The sequence below is a fragment of the Ceratotherium simum genome, chromosome 23 (assembly GCF_057802395.1).
Source record: "Ceratotherium simum simum isolate JZ-2026a chromosome 23, ASM5780239v1, whole genome shotgun sequence".
Taxonomy (NCBI): Eukaryota; Metazoa; Chordata; class Mammalia; order Perissodactyla; family Rhinocerotidae; genus Ceratotherium; species Ceratotherium simum.
Window position 1 is genome coordinate 48,246,901 of NC_141922.1, and position 22,979 is coordinate 48,269,879.

The window sequence follows — 22,979 nt, forward strand, 5'->3', positions numbered from 1 at the left end:
CTTAACCGCTAAGCCACAGGGCTGGCCCCTACACGTTCTTGAATTAAATTTTTCTAAAACCACATTGAGGAATAGCACTCTGCATGTTTTTTTGTTTTTTAAATTGAAGTTCTAAACCAGGAATTATTTATGCTGCAACAAAGGAGTATAAACTTGACGTAAAAAAAACTATCTATGTGTCTTTTTAATGGACTTTCTAAGTACTACTCCAAAGGCTGGGATTGTGGCTGTAATACATTTTTGGTAATTTTTTATACCTAACTTGCTTAAGAAGTGCTGTTTCTCATAGGCTGTTTTTGGAAATTTTAAGTATATTGCTTTGAAACTGCAATGTTTCCCTCCTTTGGTATGCTAACCCACCTTGGAACCATCCTCTCTAAAAAACACCCTTTTCACATGGGGAAGCTAACCCTTCAAAAGGCTTAAATGTGATGCACACATGCCTCAGAAGGACACCAACTCCAGGCTGGCCCTCACCTTTTTATTCTACAAGTTAGCCCATCAAATATTGAACACTCAATAAATATTCCTTAACTGAATGAAAGGATGTGGTCACAGAAACAATTGTTTCTATTTACATTAATACACAATAAAATGTCATTCTTAAGAGTAAGGGATTCAAAATAACATTAAAACTCAGAAGTAATATTTATTCAGTGTATCAAACGTCCTTGATAAGAAATCTTTTTATATTTGCTTATTGATAATAGCTAGATCTAACTTTTCTGTATTTATAAAAATAAATGAAGACTAAGATTACTAATTGCTGATATTTTCACTAACAACATTTCACTGCACTTCCTTTGAACTTTCATTTCTTTCTTCTTTTCTCCTGATCTTGTTTTTAGTGTCTCCCCTATAAATTTTTTCTAAATTCTAATTGCTTCTTTGGGTCACATCTTTTCTCTGTTCTATTTTTAATTCATTTAACAACTATTCAAGTTCCTGGGAAGAGCCAGGCACAGCACTGGGTGCTGGGTATATAAGAATCAAAAATGCTGCCTGTGACCTCACAGAGCCCTCAGTCCAGTGAGAAGACAGGCATTATAGTAAAATCAACAGTGTTAGTAAGATTTGGTAATACTGCAGTCAAGGTATGTTCACAGCAAAGGGCCAGCCTTGGGAGCACAATATGGTGAAGGGAATCAGAGGCAGCTTCACCCCGGGGGAAGCAGGGCATCTGAGAAAAAGATCTGAAGGAGGAGAAAGTTTCTAGAAGGACTGTTAGAGAACCCAAACATAGGAAGAAACACATACAGAGACAAGAAAGTAGATGACTGGTATGTTCCCTTAGGGTTTTGAGAAAAATAGAATTAGTTTATATAATCTGCATGTCTTGTTTTCTTTAACTTCCAAACTGGACGAAACTGCCAACATTCTAAAAAATCTGTAAGAACAAGAATATCCTATTTGTAAGGACTGATAAAATTAGACTTTGCCAATGACTGAATTGCTAATCAATCAATAAAGTACAAATCTAGCCTTACTTCTTCTAGCACCAACAAACTCTTCTTTAATACAACTTTTCTCATCTTCCCCCTTTTCCCATAAAAACCCTGAGTTTCTTTCCTGTAGAGGGGACACTGTGTTTCTACCTGAATCTGTGTACCCTGAATTGCAATTTTTTGATCCCAAATAAATGCTTATTTGCTTTTATTTCCAGCTCTTTATTTTTAGGTTAACGTTTAATTGAAATATATTTAAACCTGCTTCAAACCCTTGATTTTATATGTAATGTGAATCCAAGGTAATTCCAACAATATCTGCAAATTAATGACCTTCCTGTTTTTGTGTCTCCTGCCTCATCACCTCCTCCCAAGAGGTAACTCAGTTCTGCCCCCAGAGCCCCAAGGCAGACTCTTTCGGCTTCCAAGAGACTCAAGCACACCAGCATGTCCAGACTTCAACAGCTGTACTGTTTTATAGAAGAGAGGAATCACGGAGCAATCACAGTCTTTCCATCTCGTGACCAGCCAGGTACCATCTTTACTTGTATCTCTTCAAGTTCAAAATGAGGGAGTTACTACATGCAGTGGACATAAAATATTTTAGCTGTGTTAGAATTATTTTTTGTGTTCACAGATTTTTTCCCATTACTCATAACTGAATAGTACTACTCAAATTCAGTAAAGATAGAGATCATTTATGTTGATAATATTATAAAATCTTACTCAATAGGTTTTAAATGTTTTTCTGGCTTTTACATGAGAAAAAGGTTTTCCAAATTTGCATTTTATAACTCTTCATCAGAGATAGGTCAGAAAGAGTGTTTAATTTTGATTCTTCTTTTATTTTGTTGGTATATAAAACTCAACGAATTACTCTTTGATATGCTTATTTGCATCTCAGCTCTTCCAAAAATTATTTAGTACTACACCAAAAATTATTTAATACTACACATTTAAAATTATTTAATCTAATATTATATTAGAAAATATAAATCTGTGTTTATATTTGATTGAAACCTTTCCATTGAAATAGCCTCACACACAAGTGTTCCTGAACTGTAGAAGGTATGGATGGAATTCATTTATTCTTCACACCCCATTTATTCCAAAGGAGTCTGAGGTTGCAACAGATTAATACACCCTTTGACAGGATTGTACCAACTTACATTTTGATGAGTATGTAAGAAGTCAGTAGAAATTTGTGCTTCCTGCCCCATACCACCAATTCATTACAGTGATGGTTTAGGGCTCTTTGGTGTCACTTGCAGTTGCCAATCTGGTCTTCTCCCTAGTGATTTTGATTAAATTAGGTTAATTCAGAGGAAATTGACTGGATCCAGTTTGGAGAGATGAGAAGCATGCACTGGACTAGAAAAGACAGCACAGCTGATGTCAGGGCAATGTCAGGAGGTCATAGAGGGATGGTTGGCAAATCAAAACCATCACAGGAAACCACTGAATAAAATTCTGCTGTGTACAAATATCAGCAATGTGGTAACCCAAAGAAGGAGGCTTCTTAGATTGTAAATCAGTCGCAAGGGTACATACATATTTATAGTTTATTTAGTTATTCTATAAATTGTTCCAAAATTGACCAAGGCTCCTCTTTATACATATAGTAACTACAGAGCAGTGATTTAATATTGTAAATGACCTCATTTCACACACATGCATTTCTGTGCTATAGAAAAAATAGGTCTTTTTAAATTTATTCGTAACCAAATTTGTTCTGAAGAGGAATTGACGTGTCCATCTTGTGTTTCCTGTAGCCCTCTACCTACACCTCTCCTGTGACACAGAACACTCTTGACCTTGTGACGATAGTCAGCCACAGGGCTCATGTCCCCACTGCGCTGCAAATTCTTTGAGGGCACATCAATATGTGCCATTTTTGCATCTCCCACGGCATCTGGATTGGGAGTTGACCAATATGGACAAATAGGAAGAGGAGAAGTTTCTAGGGCCAGTTTAGCTGAGAGTTCTCAAAAATGCACCAAGCCAAGGGGGAGAAAAGAAGTACCAACAGTAGAGTTGAGATCAAGAGCCAAGAAATCCTGGGTCATGTGTCAACCTGAATCAACATGATCAAGGTAAGTGCATTATGAAGACAGCACGGAAGTAGAGAAAGAGGATCAGGAGAATGAAGGAAAATCACGATGAGGGTGGGAGGGTCAGCGAGCTCAATCCCATTCCTTAGCAACCTTTACGTGCTGTGAGGGCAAGGTGTCTGCTGGAAGGAGTCACAGGAGACCACAGCCAGTGCTGTTGAGCTCCTGACTCCCAATGAGTGCTTACTAGACGGACAAATGAGAGAGCGAGTGTTCATTATCACCACTGGACATTTTTGATAAATAGAGTTATATTTTTTCCTGAAGTGGTAGGGGTTTACCAAGCAGAGCTGTAAGGTATCCAAGATATTTTATTTCTTGAGGTATTTTTACTTCACTTACACTGCTTGTGATGCAATAACAGTAGCTATCAGGCTATTATGTTCTAACAGGATACCTGGTCAAACCCCAGCTCTGATTCTCTCTTGCTCCATGACATAGGATACATTATTTTAACCTCTCGAAGACTTGATTTCCTCATCTGTAAAATGATGGTATATGACCTAATCCATAGGGCTATAGAGAAGATTAAATGAGATAATGGATGTAAGGTATTTACCATAGGGCCTACACAGTAATTTCACAATACACCTTAACAACTATATTTGTAAATGAATCATTAGGAAGGTACAAATGATGGAATGTTGGAGAGATAGTCCCAGACATGAGTTCTAGGACCACAGACAATTCCTATGGATTCTACCTTCAAAAATATCACTGAATTTCCTCATTCAGACCTTCATGATTTTTTATCAATAATATTGCAACAGATTTCTAATTGCTCTATTTTCTTCCTGTCTATCCTTATTCAATCTATGAGAGTGTCCTTTTAAAACCCAAATCTGATCATCTTAGTCCCCTGTTTAAGACTGAATCCTCAGAGGAGTCTAAATACTCTCACTAGTAGTCCAGTGCGTGCTCTCTCAAGCTCATCTTCTACCACTCTGACCACCAGGCGACTCACTGCTGGCCCACATGCCATATTTCTTCCCACAACTAAACTTCTCTCGAGAGATTCTTTCGGCCTGTAATGACCCCTCCCTTGCAATACATTGCCCCTTATTAATCAAGTCTCAATTAAAATATTACTTCTTCCGACATATCCATGACCTCCCCCAACCCCTGACAAAATTAATCACTCCCTCACTTGAGCTTGTGTGTGCAGTGCATTTCACATTGTGTTACTGGTAGTTGTCTCCCCTGTGCTAGACTGCGAATTCCTTCAGGATCAAAACCATTTCGTATTTACCATTGAATTTCTCAGTGCCCAACACAAAACTGTTATATACACTCGGGCAATAATTAGTCGAACTGAAAACTTTACATCCATGGACTTTGTTGTTTTTTCTTTAACTATCAAATGAGATTGTTGATCTCCTTCCACTTTGAAAGTTAATCATACTCTAAAATAAATAAAATCACAAGAAATATGATTTGTAAAGTTGTCTCAGTGGCTTAAAAAAAACACAAAGCAATATCATTCAAAACCAGCTAATCTAGATGTAGTGAGGACCCTCTCCAGGGGTAATGGCTCACGGGTAGAGTTGGGAGGAAGCATTGACTTAGGTGTGTACCAGCAGCCTCCACATGACATCCTCAACCTTCTTCCACAGTGAGGATTCAGATCGTTCTTGTGTAGCTGATAACTTTGCAGACAGGAAATGAACAAAATGAGAAGTGTGGTTAGTGAGCCCCTGAGAGAGATCCCCCCATGGGAAATGAGTGTCACCTCATGAGACAATCTTGGAAACAAGGTTAATGATCAGAGGGGTTCAGTAGTTCCAGACAAACCTAGTGGCTGTTACTTGATGCACCCCAGCCCCTATGCATCCAATATCCAAGTGGGAATAAAGCTACACGAGCAGTAATAGCAGGGGCTCAAGAAAGTCAGCTCTGGGACTCTCCAATAGAGCCAGATATGGGGAAAAGTGCTTTAATTTCAGCAGGGAAAGGAAAGTCCTGGAAGCTTGTAAGTCTGTGAGGCAATGCACAGCAAAACATCATGAACCTAGTGATGATATGGAAGTGAGTGTGATGATTCAAAAAGAGCCTGGGAGAACCTCAGGAGTGGTTTAGAGGCAGTGGTGGCTACTGTCGTCAGTGGGCAGAGCAGAGTTCCAGATACAGGTGATGGAGATGCAGCATGTAGAAGCAGCAGAGCAGCAACAGCAGCTATGAACAGCCGCCTTCTGTGAACAGAAACAGTCTCACCAGCCCTGGAGGGTAGTAGGGCAGCTGAATAAATTGGTTGGGAGGTAGGTGCCTGGATCAGTGTGATGAGAGCAATGAAAGCAGATGTCCAAGGGAAAGGAGGAGTCGCAGAGACCTGGGCAGAATCAAACTCTGGCAAATTGCTCCAGTCTGCATTCGTATGGCAATTGGCCAAGTAGAAATGACAGTCAACCAGGCCCTGGAGGAACAATCAAGTCAGAGAAGGTAACATGTAGACAATGAAAGTGGTTAAGATGATGTATAAGACACACATCCAGACAATCCCAAGGGATGCTGGAGAGGTTAAGGAACTGTGGACCATGAGAGAGCTGAGGTCCTGTGCTAGGCATGGCTAGTGGATTTGAGAGGTAGGAGTATCAATGAAAACTTACTTGTTTATTACTTTGTTATTACAAGACCTAAGGCCTAGACAACCTTCAGATTACATTCATAAACTCAAAAATCTCTAAATAAAATTTGTCTAGTTTTTACATATTTCCTCTAGGTAAGTTAACACATTAGTACATCATAATTAACAATACTTATTTAGTCTCTGAGGCAATCATTTAGATGATGATATCAATGTATATTTTGAGAACATTTATTGAAATTCCAGAAAAAATAAGAATATCCAAAAAGGTAATTCAAATATTTAGTCTTCCATCAGTTTAGACTTTCCTCCAAAGTAGAGGCTAGGCCCTCTGTTCTCAACTCTGGCTACAATTTAAAATATTCAGGGAAATATTTAAATATGCTCCTATCCAATCCCACTGCTGCAGACTCTGTTCTAATTGCTCTGCTGATCGGATTGAGTCTTTTGTCGTGTATTTTTTTTAATCTCCCTAGGTGATTCTAATGGAAAGACAAGGTCAAGAACCACTAAGATAGGGGACAAGAGGATAAGGAAAGTGTAGCCAATCTCAGCTTTTAAAACTCGGTCGTCTCTGCTCTACCCCTTCCTGTCTCCAGAGCATAAACACACACGTATACACCTCCCTGAACCCCACCAAAAATACTTCCTCCAGACTTTGATATATTTTAATGGCTGCATTCCAATCAACAATGCTAGATTCTGATGAGTTTTCTCTCTTAATTATCTCTCCCATTCATCCCCTGCTAGACTTCTCCCATTCTACGTACCCTCTCCCAATTTCTACCAGAGCCCATGGCTGTGGTGACTCTTCTTGGGATCTCACGGTGTCTAACACAAACACCTGCCCAGAGGAAATTTTAAATATCTGTTGAATTGAGTTACTGAATTGACTATTTGCCGTGTCTTACCAGTTGCTTTTTCTCTATGATGGGATGGCAGAGTTATGGTTCTCATTTTCTGGTTCACTTTTTCACCACACCCCCAGGTTTCAGGCTCAAGCTGTGTATTCTCTCTTGCGTATGTACAGATGTATCTTTCTTATTCTCTTCCCTAATTATGTTTCTCTCTCTTTCAGCAATAGAAAATAAGTGTTCAAACCAACACATAAGAAGAGTATCAGGGGATAAGAGAATGCTTTATCCACAAATCCTTTATCATACCCTGCTGATTTGGCTCCTGCCTCTCTCTGCATCTCACCTTGTGCTCACTATACTCTCATTATGCCACCCTTCTTTCAGTTTCTTGAACATACCAAGCCCTTTTCTCCCTCTGTTGTCTCCTCTCTACCTGGAATACTCTTTTTCCTGCTCATCACCTGTATAATGTGCAGGTCTCAGATTGATATCATTTCCTCAGGAGAACTTCCAGGCTTCCCTCATGGGGAAGGGAGGCTCATTTCAATGAGAAGAGGAGTGAGGAGGGCTCGCTGACTTTTGAGCCGATACCCATGCAGATCTGCCCTCCACCCCAGTGCCTGACACTGTTTAGATTCTCAATTGATGTTAGTTGAATGGATGAAAGAAAAGTCTCGTCGGCATTCTGTGAGAAAATGAGTCCCTCTACGTCTACAGACATAGAGTCACATCTGAAGTCAGTGAAAATGTATTGATTTTTTTTTTGTCTTATCTTTAGTGTTCTAAAAATCTCAACCATAAAGGGCCCTGCTACCCCTCAATCTAATCTTCAGATGTATAAGTAAGCAAAGAGAAATAAACAAAGTAAAGGTTATCAATATTTTGGATTGAAGGAAAATCAATATTTGGGATGGAAAACAGAAGTTGGAGAGTGATCTATGGTCTGTTATTCCTTAATGGTAATTGAAAATGCCTGGTTGGGAACACTGACAAAATGAGAAACTGAAATTTCATAAACTTATTATAAAGACTTTGGCTACCATCATTTGGAAATAATGACATTTAGAAGAGAATTAGGGGCCTGCCCCATGGCTTAGCGGTTGAGTGCGCGTGCTCCGCTGCTGGCGGCCCGGGTTCGGATCCTGGGCACGCACCGACGCACCGCTTCTCCGGCCATGCTGAGGCCGCGTCCCACATACAGCAACTAGAAGGATGTGCAGTTATGATGTACAACTATCTACTGGGGCTTTGGGGGAAAAAAATAAATAAAAAAAAAAAAAAGAGAATTAGGGTTTTGTAATGTTAAAACATTAAATATTTAATGGTCAGTTTATGAATTAGTTAACAAGTAACTAAGCTGGTTTATCTATCTCCTTTATATATACATTGAACTTTAATAGCATAATTTATCATTTATAGTTGCCTGTGAAATGCCATAAATGAGTTTATATACTTTTAGTAAACTTCTATCATGGAGTATAAAAGTGAATGATGGAAAAAGAGTTTAGAAAAATAAAAAATATAATTCAACTTTGTTGATAGAGCATCTAGACCAAAAATAAATCAGTAAGAATATATAAAATCTGTATAACTCTATTAATCTTTACATAACTGACATATATAGAATATTCCACCTAACTACTGCAGAAAAAGAATCACTTTCTTTTGGAAAAAATGGGAAATTCACCAAAATATTCTAGGCCATAAAACAGGGCTCAATAAATACCAAAATATTACAAAGTTTGTTTAGAAATCAATAATAGAATATCTAGAAAAGTTCTAAATATTTGTAAATTAAACAATATACTTCTTAAAAGCTTATGTTTTAGAGAGAAAATAACAAGTAACACATAATATTTCAAACAGAATAATAATAAAAATACAACATACCAAATTTGGTGCAGTGTAGCTAAAGCAGTGCTTAGAGGGAAATGTATAGCTTTAAATGCTCACATTAGGAAAAAAAAAAAGTTTAAAACCAATTATCTAAGTTTCTTTTTAAGAAGCTAGAAAAAAAAAATGAGCAAATCCAACCCAAGTAAATGAGGAGAAGTGAATAAAAAGAACAGAAATCAATTACATAGAAAGTAGATGGGGCCGGCCCCGTGGCTTAGCGGTTAAGTGCGCGCGCTCCGCTACTGGCGGCCCGGGTTCGGATCCCGGGCGCGCACCGATGCACCGCTTCTCCAGCCATGCTGAGGCTGCGTCCCACATACAGCAACTAGAAGGATGTGCAACTATGACATACAACTATCTACTGGGGCTTTGGGGGAAAAAAGAGGAGGAAGATTGGCAATAGATGTTAGCTCAGAGCCGGTCTTCCTCAGCAAAAAAAGAGGAGGATTAGCATGGATGTTAGCTCAGGGCTGATCTTCCTCACAAAAAAAAAAAAAAAAGTAAGTAGATGAACTAGAGAGACAATTAAGAAAGCTAAAATTTGGTGTTTTGAAAAGATTAATGAAATCAATAAACTCTAGCATGACTAATCAGAAAAAAGACAATGGTTGGTGTAGTGGACACCCTCTAGGGTGCCCATGTACCCACCTTCTGTTCTAGAAAGTTTTAGTTCTGATAGGCCTGCCTGCTTCCACAACTCCTCTTGAGCAGGCTGAACCAGTTGAGCTAGTGATTTTGAGGAAGCTATTTCTTTACCCTTGTGTTCTCACGTGCACTTCCAAGAGAGAACAGTACGGAAGCAATCTCCTCAATTCCCCACAACTGTTTTCTTCTCCCTACAGAATGAGACGTTGGTAGTACTGAGGGGAGACTGACGTCCATTGGTCTCGTGTGTGGAATTGACGAGGGCCACAGCTCTTCAGGGACCCAAGCTTTTGGCTCTCTGCTTCAATGTGGCATGTCTGCTCTGTGCTTTTCTCATCCTCCTGCTCTGTTACCCTATCCAGAAGGCTTCATCAACCTACCTAACCCGTAGTTAGTTCTGTAAGTGAGTGTGTGAGTCAGTCCACTTCAATGGGAAGATAGCATAAGGTCCCCACTCTAGTAGTAGGACCAACTCACACCCTACAACCTAGCTTTTCCAGAAATAAAATGGATACCTTGATCACACTCTGACTTTTGTCCCTAATTCTCAGTTGAGTTGGACTCCAAATGGGAGAAGGGGTGAGTGATGATCACACTGAGCCAGACAGATGCCATCTCCAGGGAATTTGTACTGGGACAGGAACTCTATTTAGTCTTTTGAGCACCTGGACTTAAAATTTAAATCAAGCCAGATAGGACAATCTCAGACAAAATGGATTTACCTTTAAACATAAGTTAATAAATGGATTGGCATAAAACTACAAATACACAAAAAAATAGCAATTTTATTACATAAATATATTCATAAAGAGTCACTATAATAAATCTTAATGAGAGAGAGGCAGAAAAGTATCTGTATTTGTATGGAGAGAGAAGACTGAAGACTGAAGCAGAGACACCATGGCATAGAAATGGAAAGGATGATCATGATTAATACAGGAGTCTAGTTTTCGCTCCAGTCACTTACTGGCCTCAGTATATGTTCTGCCCTTGAGGTCTGTATGATATCCACATATCATATAATAAATCTCCATATTGATTTTAATCAGTGAAATTGAGTTCTCTTACAATCAAATAATTACTGTCAAAGAGAGGCAGGTTCCCAAGTTCTTAAGTCCATAAAGCAGACCCTTGTGATCATCACAAATTCCAGGGAAATATTTGCCCTGGGATAATCTGCCTAAATGGACAGAACGAGCTGTAAGTCTCCTTTCTCCACTCTGCCTTAAGATCTGCATGAAAGGCAAGGTGAACAGCTTTCTTGGTCCTTTTCCTTACGCCCACCCTGAATCCTGTCCCCATATGTCTCAGTGCTCTGAAGTAAAAAGTGCACAGAGAGACGAAGTTAAGGAAGCAAGCCAGTCTCCCCTGAGGCCACAGAACTGGCCTAAGCTGTCCATTCAACCCAGTCCTTCCACTGGTCACTCACACAGTCTAGATAGGATTTTTAGGTGAAGGCACCCTTTTCAGCAGGAGGCAGCCCCAGATATTAGCAAACATCAGAGAAAACAAAAGATTGACAAGAGAAGCAATCCAAGTGAGGGGGGTCACACCCAAGAGAAACTTACTACAGTTTGGCTCTGCTTGCTAGAACAGGAGCACCATGTTTCTTGTCTTGATTTTCATTAAAGCTCCTCTTCCCTGGGAGCGAAGTAGAGCAGGGGGAGCTTTTAACTTCCTTTTTGAGTTAGACTGTGCCACCAACATTTGCCTACTTTGAAGAAGTCTATGAATTCTATATATGAAGATATATAGTGGCTGGCTCAATTAGAATCTCTGCACGTTACTTAAAACAAACAAATAAAAGATCCAGTAGAGAAGCTTATACCCGACTCCCCACTCCCCCAGAGTCCATGCCTTCAAAGTGAACTACACAGCTTGATGTTCACGTAAGATGCAGCCCCAGAGTCTCCAGCAGACATGACTGTCAGGCAGGAAGGCACAGCAAGCAGTCAAGTGTGCCAGATCCTGATGGTGATTACAGACAGACACCATCAAGGAGGATTCAGAAGTAGCAGGCTCACCCTGAGTGGGGAAATAGTGAGAAGCTTAGATATAATATAGATGTACAAGTGACATTGATAATGTCAGGAATACTAAATGACAGACAGTGCTAAAAGCCTGCGAAAATAATTTTTAAAAAGGATAATGGGGCCGGCCCCGTGGCTTAGAGGTTAAGTGTGCGCGCTCCGCTACTGGCGGCCCGGGTTCGGATCCCGGGCGCACACCGACACACTGCTTCTCCGGCCATGCTGAGGCAGCGTCCGACGTACAGCAACTAGAAGGATGTGCAACTATGACATACAACTATCTACTGGGGCTTTGGGGGAAAAAAAAAAAGGAGGAGGATTGGCAATAGATGTTAGCTCAGAGCCGGTCTTCCTCAGCAAAAAGAGGAGGATTAGCACGGATGTTAGCTCAGGGCTGATCTTAACACACACACACAAAAAAGGATAATGTATGTGTTTTAACTATGTTAAGAGCAAGAAGACAGACAGAAAACTCTATCACTTGAAGAACATCTAATATTAACAAAATAGTAAATGGAATAACACCATTAAACAGAAACTTGATCTCCAGTCTAAAAGAGTTTAAGAAAAGAATAGGCTTGAGAAGAAATGACACCCAGAATGTAAAAAGAGACCACACAGTTGTTTTAAATGAGTTCAGTTCTTTTTCCAATTACTGAAAGAACTTTAAGATGTGCTTGCACAGCAACTTTCATTGTCAAAAACTATGGAGGAAAAAATCATTTAAAAATGTTTTTACTGGGGCCGGCCTGGTGGCGCAAGTGGTTAAGTGCACGTGCTCCACTGTGGTGGCCCAGGGTTCGCTGGTTCGGATCCTTGGCGCGCACCGACGCACTGCTTGGCAAGCCACGCTGTGGCGGCGTCCCATATAAAGTGGAGGAAGATGGGCACAGATGTTAGCCCAGGGCCAATCTTCCTCAGCAAAAAAAGAGGAGGATTGGCAGATGTTAGCACAGGGCTGATCTCCTCACAAAAAAAAAAAAAAAAAAGTTTTTTTTTTTATTTCAGAAAGAAGAAAAGATCATATTCTGTAAGCTATCAATTGTAAACCTAATAAAACTCTATGATAGATTATAAAATAAATGGTTTGTAAACATTTACAAAAAACAAATGATGCTTACTAACAGTCACCATTGGCATACCAAGAAAAATTCCTCAGAAATCAAATTTTTTATATTTTTCAACATGCTTCAACAGGTTATAGCTGTTCTTTGTACTACATTTGTTTCCATCTTTTTCTTGGAAAAGCACCCTGATTTTCTTTTGTGGAACCATTCACACTCTACTCTTGGTTCATAACGTTGGTAGGGCGCTGTCCAGCCTTACTGCTGGATAAATTCCAGCAGACACTCCCTAACCCATACTGAGAGGCAAGTATAAGAAAAATAATGAATTAGGGGACTTGCTTTCCAAGATAAACAAAAAAGAAAGCAACTTTATTCTCAAACTATCGTAATAAGGACAGTGTGAGATTGTGCAGGGACCAGTAAATAGAGACCAAAGGAGCAGAACAGGGAGGCCAGGAGCAGACCCAGCCTCACAGGGAACTGGGACACGTGTCAGGACGAGCACCGAGATCTGCAGGGAAACGGCTAACTTTTCATCAAAGAGTCATTTTTTAAAAAAATAATTGGGTTTCCATATTAAAAAATGAGTGTGTTATCTTATACAATGCATAAATATCAATTTCAGATAAACTGAAGATCAAAGGTGAAAGAAAAACACATGAAATCTTTAGAAGCATGCATAAGAAAATGTTTTTATGATGTCAGAGAAATGAAGAACTTTAAAAAGTCACACAAAGTGGAAATCAGAAAGAAAAAGATTGATAAATGTAACTGTATTACAATTAAGAACTCCTGCTTATCAAAAGACATCAGGAATGACATTGGCATCATGGCAGAGTGAGTCATTCCCTTTGTCTCTCCCCTCTAAATTACAACCAGTCAGACATCCAGTGACCAACAAAGCACTCCCTGCACAGCGCACCAGAACACCTGAGTGATCCATGCATCTATACATCTGAAGGTAGGTGGACTGGACCTCTGGCAGGCAGTGGAACTAGGGGAGCAACCCCCTCCCTCTCCCCTGGTACTGATGGTCCAAAATGTGGATCTTCACACTGGCGTGAACACCAATGACCATAGGCTTTTACTAGGGCAAACATGGCACTCGTAGCTTCACCCCTGCCCCCCATGTGGTGGCGGGTGGTGCAAACATCCTGAGGACTCAGGACAAAGAAGGGAGCCAGTGACCCAGAGCCCTCCCCCTCCCCTGGCAGTGGTGCCAGTCTTTACAGCAGTGGAGACAGCATCCAAAATGTGAATTTCCCCAGCAGGGGTGGGGTACTCTGATCTGAGGTTTCAGAGCACACCACTGGCACCCGCCAGCACTGAAAACCAGAGGCTGTGGCCCTGCCCCCTGCCAGCAGTGCCAGGTGGTACACACGTCCTGAGGCTTCAGGACACAGAGTGGTGCCACCAACCCAGCCCCATCCTCCTCCCCTGGCATTGGCGCTGGTCTCTCCAGCAGTGGGGACAGCAACCAAAATGTGCATTTCACCAGTAGGAGCAGGGTGCCCTGACCTGAACTCTCAAAAAGCACACTGGTGCATGCCAGTGACCAGAGACTGCAGGGCCAGCAACAACACTTTCAGCTTAGCCCCTGCTCCTCCCCCAGCAATGGCAGGTGGCACCTGCAATCTAAGGCTTCAGGAACCACAGCAGAACCTGTGACCCAGCCACCAGTGGCAGCACCCCCAACATTGGCTCTACCAGCAGTAAGGGCTGCATACAAGAACCTGGCCCCCTGACAGCAACAGCGACACCTGTGAACCCAGGGCCCCTGGCAGTGGTGCTGCCAGCAGCCCCAGATAACCTAGGAGCAGCAGCACAAGTGTGCATGGGGCAGCAGCACCCATATAAAGTAGAGGAAGATGGGCACGGGTGTTAGCCCAGGGCCAGTCTTCCTCAGCAAAAAAAAAAAAAGAAGCCAAAGAGGAAAAGCCAATGTATTGTCCAGGAATACATATGCATGTGGAAATTTCTAATGGAAGCAAGGGAATGTCAGAAGGTTGAGATACACAGAGGAATTAGAATGTTCTATTTCTGAAGCTGGGGGGTGAGAATATGAATATTTGTTTTACTATTATTCTTTAACCTATACATTTATATTATCTATGTACCTTTCTTTGTATAATATATTTCTCAACAAAAACAATGCCACACATCAAAATAAAGTCCAATTGGAATTTAAATATAAAATTTTATACCATAAACTTCAAGAAGAAAATATAAATATTTATATGATCTTGAGACAGGGAAGATCTTTATAAGCTGTTATGGACTGAATTGTATCCACCCAAATTTATATGTTGAAGCCCTAACCCGCAATCCCTCAGAATGTGACTGTATTTAGAGATAGGACCTTTAAAGAGGTGAATAAAATAAAGTGAGGTCATTAAGGGACGCCCTGATTCAATATGACTGTTGTCCCTTTAAGAGAGGAAATTTGGACACACAAAGATACAACGGGGATGCCCGTGCAGAGTTCAGACCTTGTGAGGACACAGGGAGAAGGTGGCCATCTAAAAGCCAAGGAGTGAGGCCTCGGCAGTCAAATGACTGGACACAAAAACAAAATGCATCAGTGCGTTGGGGACCCCAGAGGGAGATCGGGACCACCTGGGTTAGGGAGAAAGACAAGGAGAGAGACAAGTCTTAAGAACGGTAAAGCTTACTTTCAATTTCGGGTGAGGCCGGTTGGACTAGGGAAGGGAGCCGGGACTTGCTCCTGGCCCGCCGGCATTTCTGGCCCAGGCAGTGTTGGTTCCTCCGCGCCAGGCCCGCCCAGACTCGCCAATGCCCAGCCCGCGCCGACAATGGGGGTTGGGCAGGGCACCTTGGGCCTCCAGGCTTTCAGAAGCTCCTAGAGGTCAATGTGCCGGGTCGCGTCAGTTTCCGAGTAGGATTGAAGCCCTAGGCGCCTTGAGGTTTGGGGAAGGAAGGAACAGAAGGAAAGGGAAGCGCTCCACACTCTCCGTCTGCGTGGGTCAGCACCTTCCAGCTTCCTCTGGGCGGGGAGGCCGAGCCAGCGCCGGCGAGGGGCCTCCTCCGGTCCCCAGAGGAGTTCAGTCTCAAAGGAACGTTGAGCCGGGGCTGTGTGATCCGAACAAGTTCCAAGCAGGACGGCGCCCCAGAGACCCTGGGGACGCAGCTGCCAGCTTTGGAGGCCCCCAGACCTGAGCCCTTCTTAGACCCCCCTCCTCCGCTCCCCACTGCCCCTGTGGGGCTGCCCGCCCCAAGGGTACTTTGAAGGGGAGTGGCCAGACGGCGCCGGCACGTCCAGAGCACCAACGCTCAGCTCTGAGACAGGCCCTGTCCCTGGAGGAAGAGGCCGCCTCCGGGGGCAGGAGGAGCTGCTGGAATAGCGCCGCGCCCGCGCTCTTTTCCCTGCCCGCCCTCCCCATCTTGCAGGCAGCCAAGTTCCTGCAGCGGCAGCAGCAAAGACCTTGAGACTAGGCGCGGGGCGGAGGCGACTAGCCCGCCGGGGGCGCGCACAGTGGCTGCACCAAGTGCAAGAAGCAGGCGCAGTCCTCCACCTCGCTGGGGCTGAGCCTGGCAGCGGGAGGCTCTTCAGAGAGGCCGGAGAGGCGAAGGTGCCGCGCGCGGGACTTCCGCCTCGGCCGCTTGCCGTACGCACCGAGGCGCCCGAGCGCCTCCGCGGCCTGCGGTCCACGGCGCGGCCACGCCCCTCTCCGCGCCGCCTCCACGGCTCCCGCCGCTCTGCCCGCTCCCGGGGCGAGCGCTGCGGTGGTAGCACGAGTGCCTGGAGCGCGCGCGCTGCTCGGCCGCAGGGAGCGCGCAGGTGACGCGGTCCGGCCCGGTGCTCGGCTGCGCCGGGCGGTGGGCCTTGTACGGTCGCTCCACCTTCACGGAGGGGCACTCCTTCCTGGAAGTGCCGGCAGAGCTGCAGCCAGAGCCAGTGGAGCCACAACAGCCAGAGGTGCCGTCGGGAGTCTCCTGGCCGGGGTCTGGGGATGCCCGAGAAGCGCTTCTGCTTCTCGCTCTTCCTGCTTCCAGACCTGCAGCCCAAGGAGGGGGAAGACGGAGGACATGCCAGGCCAATTCCTTGTCTGATAAGCTCTTGCGCAGGGCTAGTACTGGGACAGCAGCTCGGGAGCCAACTATACACTACGCCGCACTCGCCCCTTCTTTGATCCTTCCTCTTTGGTGTGAAAGGGCCCAGATTTCCCATACTGGGCAAAAATAACCTTTAAAAATGTTCTGTGGAAGGCGTTTTGTTCCCCGCCAAAATAAGACATTTGGTGAATTGAAATGCCAGAGTAATCCGTAGGCATTGGCTGTGAACCACAAGAGCCTGTCAGAGACCCACCTCCCTTTGTGTAGACAGCATAAATCAGCTGCTAGACTCCTTTGGACCATTGGCAGTGATAGAAGCTGTACTCAATCACTGGACTACAAGTGCAGGGGGTGGATGATGGAAAGGCAGCTTTCTGCCCCTCTCAGAGCCACAGCAGGTAGTGGTGACTTGACGGATGATGCAACATGCCAAGCAAGTAAATGCTGCACAGAACTAGATCACCTTGCACTTGGCAGCACCCTGGGCATGGGGTCTGGATGGCCTTCACTCACTGCTGGTGGCTGGAGATGCTGAGATGAGGTGGCCATGCATGAGTGAGGCAGGTGGGCATCCTGGGGGAGGCCTTGATTCCTTCACACCATGGTTAGCCCTTGGTACTTTTTGTTTTGTTTTGGCTTTAGTTTTCTTATTTTCCGGCACATGGCCAGTACAACCAATTTGTTTTGCAGTGGGAGTCTCTGAGGAGGGACGGTTTCGTTGTTGCTCTGTAGAACAGGGCATGGCCCATGGCAAACCTATGAGCCCAATTCTGCCCACAGCCTGTGCTGGTAGGACCTGCACGCTAAGAATGGCTTTTACGTTTTTAAATGGTTGAAAAAATTCAACAAAAAGAATACTATTTTGCAACACATGAGAATTAAGTGACATTCAGATTTCAGTGTCCATAAATAAGCTTTTATTGGAACACAGTCCATGCTCCTTTTACCTTTTATCTATGGCTGCTTTCCAGCTGCAATGGCAGAGTTTAGTAGATGCAGCAGAGGTCATATGGCAAAGTCTAAAATTTTTACTATCTGGCCCTTTATAAATCTTTGCCAACTCGTGCTCTAGAAAAGTGATATTTTTTAACACTATATACTGAGAGTTATACCTAAAAAGCAGTTAAACTTTTAGTGAATTTTGCCACTTGGAATAAACTACCTTTAGGTAAAGGTAAACTGTTTCCTTTATTCTCAGTCCTCTTGGTTCGAATAAATACTGAGACACCAAATGTGCAGTTGGTACTGCACTGGAGGGGGGAGTCCCCTTGCTGCCTTCTTCCATCTTGAGAAATGATGAGAATCGGTGTAACTGAACTAGAGCCCGTCTGGATTAGCATCAACTACAAAACTGCCAGCTATTTCCGAGCCACAGAGTGGGGTGTCTTAAGCCATCAAACTGTTTACTTTGAACTTTGGTTTGGAGACGTCCCTTTTGACTGTGGCGGTGTTTGCCAGATTTAATTGATCATGGAAAGTTTCTTAAATAATAATTTATTGATAGAAAACTATCAAGAATTAGCTATAATTTACACCTGGAGTAAAGCAAACTATAAAAATGGTCACATTGATGATATAATGAATACATAATTTACATATGCTTGTAAAAACTTTATAACAATAAAAATAACCAATTATTAGAATTACATTTTCTGTGATTAAATACAAAAACATTTTCATGCAACTTTTAGGTATTCTTGCATCTAGTATACTATTTCTTTCCTAAAAGTGCATTATTGCGTAATAACACATGGATATACATTTTGTATTTTTCTTATATATTTATAAATATATTTTAGTTCAAATTTATCAATAGTGTATATAGCCTGTAACACCTTTTGGGACATACTGGTTTATATGGTAATAATGTGTTATTTTAGATTGTTTTGAATTATTTAAAATTAAATTAGAATAAAATTAGGAGCCCAATCTAGTAATCAAAATAGATATCCTCTTGTATAGCATCCTTTAAAATAGTAACCTGTTGAATCTCAAATAAAATAGATGACAAATGGAATTTTAAGAGGCATGTACAGCAGATTTTCTATTCTTATAAAAACATTATTGATTTTCAAAAATACATTTTGGAATTCAAACAATTAATTTTAAAAGTACTTATTTCATAATATAGTGAACACAAAACCTGGCTCGTAGGCAAGGAAATCTAGCTTCACTCTCCCTAAATCTTGCAGAGTAGCTTGTCAAAGTTTCAAAATTTTGTAAAATATTTTTAAGAACTCAGTCTTTATGAAAATATATAGACTTTCAAAGTACTAGAATTGACAATCTTTTAAATGTCAGTTTTATTTTATAAAGTGCCAACTTTTCATTGTAGACTAGTAAAAAATATTTTGTAATTATACAATGTATAAACACTTATGTTTGCTTTTTAATACCAGAAATTTTATTTTGCAGTGTATTTTTATTGCCTGTATTAGATGTAGAGTTCTATGAAGTTAAGAACATTGTATTATTTACACCTTAATCCTCATAACAATCCAAGTTATGAAATTTTCGAAATTCTCGGTAAATATTTGTTAATAATTGACAGTTTGATGAGTGAGTGAATAAGGTGATTTATTTTTATTTTTATTTATTTATTTATTTATTTTATTTTATTTATTTATTTTTTGTGAGGAAGATCAGCCCTGAGCTAACATCCATGCTAATCCTCCTCTTTTTGCTGAGGAAGACCGGCTCTGAGCTAACATCTATTGCCAATCCTCCTCCTTTTTTCTCCCAAAGCCCCAGTAGATAGTTGTATGTCATAGTTGCACATCCTTCTGGTTGCTGTATGTGGGACCGGCCTCAGCATGGCCGGAGAAGCGGTGCGTTGGTGCGCGCCTGGGATCCAAACCCGGGCTGCCAGCAGCGGAGCGCACGCAACTGCTAAGCCACGGGGCCGGCCCTGAATAAGGTGATTTAGATGATTCTTCTCCTGCATGACACATTTATGCCAATGATTCTGAGTCACATTTCCTTTAGGATCAGAAAGATACTCTAGACTCTCTCCCTTGCTCTCGCTGGCTTATGTGCGTGTGCATGCATGTGTGCATATGTATCCCCACACAGACGCGTACACATGCACACAAACGTTGCAGCCAGCATCATGTGCTATATAGACCCCTTGGATACTATACCTCAAACCATTAGACTTCAGTGGACCTCACGGTTTTAATGAATGTTTCCGCAGACATAGAAAAAGTAATTGATCTGAAGAGGGGCCAGCTCCTCATCATACAGCTCCTACCCTCTCCCTACTAATCTTATTGCAGGTTTAACTGACAAAACAGACATTCTCTCTGTGCTGATCTTTCTCCCAGCACTTTCCCTTTTAGGACCATTCATCTACAGCAAAGAGTGACTCTTTGAAGGGTGGCCTTACAAATGGGTCTCCAGGGGGCAGTGCTTTGTGTTCACGTGAATTAGTATAGGGAACCCCTGCTGTTCTAACACATTCTGAAAATGGCGCTCTTGAAAAAAGCCCTTGGCCACAAAGTTCTCATGTACAGAATGAACCACTGCCTGACTCTGAATTCTAGAGATTTTCTGCCCTGGTACCCACAGTTCTCCAAGACTAGCACCTTTGTTAAAGATTAAATTGATTTATAATTCCTTTTTAAATTATGAGGGCAATATTAAATAAAAATTTTAAAGTAGTAGAATTAATGAAACATCAGAGTTTAATCACAAAGCATGTGTCTATTTATCCTTGTTGCCATTCGTCCTTGCCATGTACATATATGTTTGAACACTAATATAATAGTTAACACACAGCATATTGTGTTATACATTTCTCAGTTAATATTCAAAGTTATTTCTGATGAATCCCAGTCTTTGAAATTATGTTTACAACTTCATAAAAACAGAAAGTGACTAACTGATCAACAGTGCCAGAGTATTAAAGGAAAACTGGCCCCTTCTTACTCAGCACAATGTTCTATGGTTTTGAAAGACACATACTCACTCAACAGATTTTCAGCAACTACTGACGCCTACATATTTGCAAGTCCTAGTCTATTGAAATGGGCTTGCTTCATTTCTTGCTATTTGTTATCACATACTACATTCAACATTTCCCCAAACGCTTCACCAGTCTACATCTTTATGCTGTATATTTATAATAATAAGACATTTGACAAAGGTCTGAATTCTTGCCTCAATGGCACACTGAAAAGTTCTTTATAGAGTATTTTCCCAGTATGAGTTTTCTGATGTGAATGCCAGGTGAAGGATTTTCCACTTTGACTTTAGATTTGGCATCTCCTCAGTGTGAGGACTTTCATATTCACTAAAGAACAAGTGACCACTGAAGACTTTCTTCCCTTCATTACACCGAGAGTATTTTATTCAGTGAGCATCCTCTCCTGTTTGACAAGTGTTGTTCCCTGAGTAATAGGATTCCCATATTTATTTCATCTCAGTCTTGAAGGGTTGGCCTTGTGTAAGAGATGAACCTTATCATTCAACCCTGCCCTAGCTCTTGGTTGTCTCTTAAACCTCTGTGATTATCCAAGCAGCCTATGTTAATAGCTCCCAGTAGTTGAGGGTGTGCCAGTGTTACTGGACGCAAACACAGGTTCTTTTACCCGCCACACAAGAGAGGCCAAAAATAAAAACTGGAACACCAGGCTTATGGCAAGGAAAGGGGCTTTTTAATTATTGAAAGGCAGCCACACAAGCAGATGGGAGCTAAAACTCAAATCCACCTCCTCAAAGTGAAAAAGGTAAGGCTTTTCTTTGGGATTTTAGGCAGGGGAGGGGAAGCATGTGGCCTTGCTGGCTGGTGCCTTCCCACCAGACTGCGTTTGGTCTCGTTATGCTTCTTGCAGGGAGGGGGATGGTGAGCTAAGGGGAATCTGCAAGTGGATGTCCTTGGCTGTCTGCCTCCTCGATGGATGGTGGATTGTGGTACAAGGAAGCGGAGGAGCTGGGGTCTGTGAGCTTCAGTGTCTTGATATTCTCGGGACATCAGTTTCCCTGTGATAAACTTCAAGGACCCCTAATTAGCCAAAACTTTAGTGTGAGTCTAGCCTGAGGCCACCTGGCCTTTTAACAATTTGTAACTTCTGTTTGCCTTGTGAAGCTCAGGGATACAAAAGTTAAAGAAACCTATATTTACATATGAATGTAACTTAAAGAAACAGGGAAAGGGGACGGATGCTTTTGGTTTTAACGCCATATATACTGGGTTTAATGTAGGGGAATTGATATCAGGGCCAGCATCATCAAGACCTGTCAGTGTCCCGAAGGGGAGGATCTCAGTCAGCACCTAGACTCAGGCTGATTGGAAACCAGACCTTCAGGCAGCAGCTTTTAAAGTGTGCAAATACATACAATCCTGTGGGACCACAAGCATAAGCCCCACTGGCCCCCAGAGCCAGGCAATCTGGAGGTGTCCCCTGGGCAGCGGTCACAAATATCAGGGCTCCAGACAAGTGTATAAGAGCTTTTCTGGGAGATACCAGTGAGCTGCAGTGAGGCAGAGGGAGAGCACAAACTGGCATTCCTTGGCCTACATTCCCTGAGAGCACCTCTGTAGCCTCTAGATGTGTGCCAGACCTGAAGCCTGCCACTCAGGTCAAAGCTCCAGGACTTTAGTCTGGTAGTCTTCTGTCACAGAAAGATGGGGTGTGTTTTAGTCTACTGTGTGTGCTGTGCTCTAGGGGTGGTAGCTTGCCAAGAACTGTCTCTCTAATTGTCACAGTCCCATGGTTCCTAGGAATGCCAGCCCCCCGTCCTCTAGAGCCAAGCAATCAAAGGGTATCCCCGGGATGACAGCCACAAAAACCAGGGCACCAGATGTAAAAACTGGGGCACCGGAGACACATATAAGAGCTCTCTTCCAAGACGCTGGCACTCTGGAGTGCGGTGGAGAGAAAGCACAAAAATAGTGTGCCCTCCGAGGTCTCAGGGAAGGTTTACAATCAGCCCTTAGATATGTTCTTAATTAGAAGCCTGTCCCTCAGGCTGCAGCTATGATAATAAGCTGATAGGCCTCTTTCAGAGAAAGATTGAGCTCCTGGGTCTGTTGCCTCCTACTGTGCCCTGGGGTTAGTAGCTGCTGAAGAACTCTCTCCATTGGTTATAGTCCTATGGGAGCTGCAAGCATAAGCCCCTCTGTCCACCAGATTTGGGTGATGTAGAGGTGTGCCCTGGCAGTAGCTGCAAAAACTAGGGTGTCAGAGAAGGGTGTAAGCTCCTTTCTGCAAGACACCAATGAGCTGGAGTGAAGCAGAAGGAGAATGCAAAGATGGCCTCCTCCAGCTTCAG

At 42.6% G+C, this 22,979-nt stretch overlaps 1 long non-coding RNA gene and 1 pseudogene across 1 annotated transcript; one reads left to right on the top strand and one right to left on the bottom strand.

The window, feature by feature from the left end:
* LOC147914030 (uncharacterized) lies at positions 1-15,979 on the bottom strand. The gene is made up of 3 exons (XR_015555990.1): positions 15,305-15,979; positions 2,615-2,736; positions 1-2,023 (listed from the first exon to the last, which is right to left on the bottom strand). It is a non-coding gene; the product is annotated as an uncharacterized LOC147914030 (long non-coding RNA).
* LOC147914031 (protein phosphatase 1 regulatory subunit 3G pseudogene) lies at positions 15,980-18,328 on the top strand (annotated as a pseudogene).
* The last annotated feature ends 4,651 nt before the right edge of the window (positions 18,329-22,979 follow it).